This window comes from Oncorhynchus mykiss, chromosome 15 (genome assembly GCF_057628025.1).
Source record: "Oncorhynchus mykiss isolate SJ-2025 chromosome 15, ASM5762802v1, whole genome shotgun sequence".
NCBI classification, from domain to species: domain Eukaryota; kingdom Metazoa; phylum Chordata; class Actinopteri; order Salmoniformes; family Salmonidae; genus Oncorhynchus; species Oncorhynchus mykiss.
Window position 1 is genome coordinate 57,480,166 of NC_143036.1, and position 5,413 is coordinate 57,485,578.

Below are 5,413 nucleotides of genomic sequence, written 5' to 3' on the forward strand. Positions count from 1 at the left end.
TGTATTTGGTACAAATCGTTCCCTAAATTCTAGACCTCATTGAATCTGATCATTAATAACGTTTCTGTTGTGGAGGCTAAATTACTTTGTGTTACCTTGGATTGTAAACTGTCATGGTCAAAACATATTGATTCAATGGCTGTAAAGATGGGGAGAGGTCTGTCTGTGATTATAGATGCTCTTCTTTTTTGACACCACACTCCACAAAGCAAGTCCTGCAGGATCTAATTTAATCTTGATTATTGCCCAGTTGTATGGTCTTGCTCTTCAGTGTAATCAGAGGGTTAATATCAATACTATGCATGCCAGTCTCTCTTGGCTAAAGGTAGAGGAGACATTGACGGCATCACTTTTCTTTCAATTGGGAGTGCTATATTCAAAATTGTTTGCATAGTCAACTTACACACAGCTCTGACACACACTTACCCCACCAGACATGCCACCAAATTCAAGAAAACGTACAGTATTATATAGAGCCATCATTGCAAGGTTCCATCTCAGAAGTGGGCAGCAAATCTGTTTTTTTTTTAAACAGATAAAGCAACACCTAATTACACAATACTGCTCCCCTATTTGACTTAGATATTTTGTGTGTATATGCTGATATGTAGGCTGTGTGACATTTTAAATGTATGTACACTGGGTCACACATGTGTTTACATCCATGTTATTGAGCATTTCCCATGATAATCCATCCACCTGACAGGTGTGGCATATCAATAAAATGATTAAACAGCATGATCAATACACAGGTACATCATTAAACAGTTACACCTGTGTACATACATCGCTTCCAACGCCGTTTTAGAGAGTTTGGCAGTACATCCAACCGGACTCACAACTGCAGACCACGTGTATGGCGTTGTGTGGGAGTGGTTTGCTGATGTCAACGTAGTGAACAGTGTCCCATGGTCGCGGTGGGATTATGGTATGGGCAGGCATAAACTACGGACAACAAACACAATTGCAATTCATCGTTGACAGTGTTAATGCACAGACATACCGTGACGAAATCCTGAGGCCCATTGTCGTGCCATTCTTCCGCTGTAATCCCCTCACGTTTCAGCATGCTAATGCACTGCTCCATGTCGCAAGGATCTGTACACAATTCCTGGAGGGTGACAATGTCACAGTTCTTCCATGGCCTGCATACTCCCCAGGCAGGTCACCCGTGGAGTATGGTACGTACAGGTTGTCTACATTACAACCAGAAACACAATGAATATGATGTATATGCTGTATTATGCTAAAGTGTAATAGTAACCCCCCCCCCCCCCATTCTGTTTTACAGGCATGTAAATATCGGTTCCCTAAGGACCACGCTGTCATCAACTGTTTTATTGTTTTTAATGTGTTTTATGGACTCTTGAAAGATGAGTCCCAATGAGGACTAAAATATCCTAATAAAATGTTTTGTGAAGGCTACCCATGTTATTTTCGATCAACTTTATTTGTACTAAATAGATTATAGTACTACTTGATGACAACCCAAGTGTACTTCTACTTGCTCAAATGGCCTCACTAAAAGTATAGTAAGTGTGGCCTACTTATAAGTAGGACTGAGCATTGACTGAAATTGCATTCAATTCTACTCCAGGCAGAAATGAGTGTTTGAGTCAGGAAAGTTCTCGAACTCTACATGTCAGAATAGAATGTTGAATAAAGGCTGACAGAATGATGCAGGGGAAACATAAAATAGATGTGCAGTTCTATAGCTCATCTCATGCTGTTCTACACATTTTGCGTTTACAGAATTTAGCACTTTTAAAGCTGAAAACTACTTGTTGACTGAGGGCACATTATTGTTTGCTAAATGCAGACCAGCCAACTACGCATTGGCAGTGACACGCATTTGACCCTCTTCTCACGCACTCAATTTATCTCACGCTTTGAAAAGTACTACATTTATTTAACTAAGTCGTCCATTTTATATAGTCCATTTTATATACTATATAGTATAGTTATATAGTGCGTAAACTTTTCTTCTGCGCTCCAATCTTTTTGAAATCTGCGCCTGCAATTTATCACGTGCGTAACCTCATCATTTTCCTGTCTTGCCACAGCACTGTGAACCACCGCACATTGAAGCATATGATTGGTCTAGTTAAGTAAGGGATTGGATGCATGTTTTAAAGAAATGCCTCTCAATATTGGAGATCAAGAACGTTATCTGCTCAGTTGATAAAACTGTGAAAAGAATATCTCTATGTACAATATTGTCAAAGTTAGGTTGTTACTCCCGTCCCTATTGCAAAAAGGCAGCCTTTTGACAGCATGTCCTAAAGTCAATTTCGTGATTGGCATTTAGGCTGTGACAACGAAAAGGCAGCAGACTACAGTAAGTTTTAGCAGGGACGTTTGGTAGGGTGACCTGATTTGTAGCTATGTACATTTTGTCTTTGTGCTCTGGGAAGGAAGTCAGCAGGAACTAAATTAATTCCAAACTCTACTAAAGAGAGCTCTGAATACCTCACTCACCATGCAGATTGATGAGTGAGAAATAAACTACCTGGATTTATGGATCATCGAAGAGAAGGACGCATTATGGGCAGACTAATACACAAAGCCCACAGACTGGAGTACCTTGCTATGTGTGGATAGTATGCATCAACTTCCCCTCAAGAATGGTCTACCATCTAGCCAGTTATGCAGGGTCAAATCATTCTGTGGCCACAAGACATATTTTGACAGCAATGCAAAAAAAAATAACAGCTAAATTCAACATGAGGCTACAAAGACAACTCTTGATGCTGCAATGACATATCTCAAACTAAGAATTACTAAAAACTTGGAAGAAAAACAACACTTCGGTCTTTTGCACTGAGTACACCAAGGGTTCAGAGAAAATGAAAGCAATCCTGAAAAAGCACTGGCATATTCTGCAATCAGACAAAATTGCACACCTTTTCAAGGAACCCCCACTGGTGGTCTAGAAGCATGGTCGCAATATTGGACATAACTTGGTGAGATCTGACTCTTGACACCCATTCCAAATGGGAATGACACATGTTGTTCATGTGCACAGTGCAACAGCACAATTAAAAACATCCTTCAGACAACCACATACAGGTTGAAAAATCCCTGTTAGGGGTATCATCTCATGCAAGACCAAGGGAGTAATCTATCATCACCTGTTCATGTGGAAAAGCCTACGTAGGACAAGTGAAAATGCAGTTAAAACAACGCATAGCTGAACACTGCACCTCAATCAGGTGTAAAAACATTGACTATCCAGTAGCAGCTCACTTTGTTGAAGCTAACCATCCCATCCTCCCTCAAATACACAGGCATTGAGCATGTTGCTCTACCAAGGAGAGGAGGTAACATGGAGATCCTACTATTACAAAGGGAGGCTCACTGAATATCTAAAAACATTGACCCCTAGTGGTCTGATTGTTGACTTTGATCTCATGGCCTTATGAACAATTCTTTATTTTATGAACAAGTCGTATAAATTAATATATTCTTTCTACAACCTATTAGCATACTCCTAATATGTTCCCTCTGATGCTTATTATACATTAAGGTTGAACCAAAATATGACATGTAACAAATGAAATGGTATGCAAAACAAATATGTGACATTGAATTAAACAATGTGCATGTTGATGCTAATAGTATGTACAATATTCAATTCTGTTTCTATATAACAATAGCCTAATATATTTAATATGCCAGAAACTATTGTTTTTTTTAACAGTTTCACTAATTCATTCTAATTAACTTAATCATTATGACACACCCCTCACTATTGTCATTGGTTGCACTAATTGCACTGTTTGTCTACATAACCTGGTTCAAGTATTCATGACATTACCCTGTAGAAGGCACAGTGATGCCGAAATGTTGGTTTCCCAATAAATTACTGGGAGTTTATATATGGAGTGTGCGACTCTCTATTTTGATAGTTTATTCACCTTTAGTCAGCACCTCCACACAAACACATTTTTCTGGGTGTGTGCAAGCTCATGTTTTTTGTTCTACCTATATCCCCCCACTAGAATCCCCACATTAATGAAGACAACTTCTTCATCCTGGAATGGGAAATCATTCATTTCCAGGCCCGGGGACATGTACTAGTCTGTAGCGACCTAAATGCAAGAACTGGACAAGAACCTGACACCCACAGCACACAGGGGGACAAACACCTGCCTGGAGGTGACAGCATTCCCTCCCCCATATGCCCCCTTAGGCACAACTATGACAACATAACCAACAAAAACGGGTCACATCTCCTACAGCTCTGTCGCACGCTGGGTATGTATATAGTCAATGGTAGGCTTCGGGGGACACCCATGGTTGGTACACCTATAGCTCATCTCTTGGCAGTAGTACTGTAGACCTCTGCCCTCAATCCAGAGTCTCTGAGCGTTCACAGCCAGCCCACTGACACCCCTATCAGATCACAGCAAAATCATAGTCTACTTGAACAGATCAATACTCAATCATGAGGCATCAAAGCCAAAGGAACTGAATAATATTAAGAAATGCTATAGATGGAAGGAATGTAGTGTGGAAACTTACCAAAAAACAATTAGGCAACAACACATTCAATCCCTTTTAGACAACTTCCTGGACAAGACGTTCCACTGCAATAGTGAAGGTGTAAACTTGGCATTAGAAAATCTAAACCATATATTTGACCTCTCAGCTTCCCTATCAAATCTAAAAATTTCAAACAGAAAACCGAAGAAAATGAACAACAATGACAAATGGTTTGATGAAGAATGCAAAAACCTAAGAAAGAAATTGAGAAACCTATCCAACCAAAAACATAGAGACCCAGAAAACCTGAGTCTATGCCTTCACTATGGTGAATCCCTAAAACAATACAGAAATACACTACGGAAAAAGAAGCAATAGCATGTCTGAAATCAGCTCAATGTAATTGAAGAATTCATAGACTCTAACCACTTCTGGGAAAATTGGAAAACTCTAACCAAACAACACAAAGAGATATCTATCCAAGTGGAGATGTATGGGTCAATCTTTTTGGCCCTATAACAAAGAACAAACAGTAAAAACATATACATGATCAAATAAAAATATTAGAATCAACTATTAAAGACTGAATGAACTACAGGACAAAAAATAAACGCTCCAGCCCAAAAAGGCCTGTGGTGTTGATGGTATCCTCAATGAAATTATAAAATATATCTTAAACTCTTTAACATCATCCTTAGCTCTGGCATCTTCCCCACTTATTGGAATAAAGGACTGATCACCGCAATCCGCAAAAGTGGAGACAAATTTTGATCCCAATAACTACAGTGGGATATGCGTCAACAGCAACCTTGAGAAAATCCTCTGCATTATCATTAACAGCAGACTCGTACATTTCCTCAGTGAAAACAATGTACTGAGCAACTGTTAAATTGGCTTTTTACCAAATTACAATACGACAGACCACATA

General features: G+C 39.3%; 1 long non-coding RNA gene across 1 annotated transcript; it reads left to right on the forward strand.

The window, feature by feature from the left end:
• The first annotated feature begins 829 nt into the window (after positions 1 to 829).
• On the forward strand, positions 830 to 1,574 carry LOC118938924 (uncharacterized). The gene is made up of 3 exons (XR_016486413.1): positions 830 to 928; positions 1,096 to 1,181; positions 1,292 to 1,574. It is a non-coding gene; the product is annotated as an uncharacterized LOC118938924 (long non-coding RNA).
• The last annotated feature ends 3,839 nt before the right edge of the window (positions 1,575 to 5,413 follow it).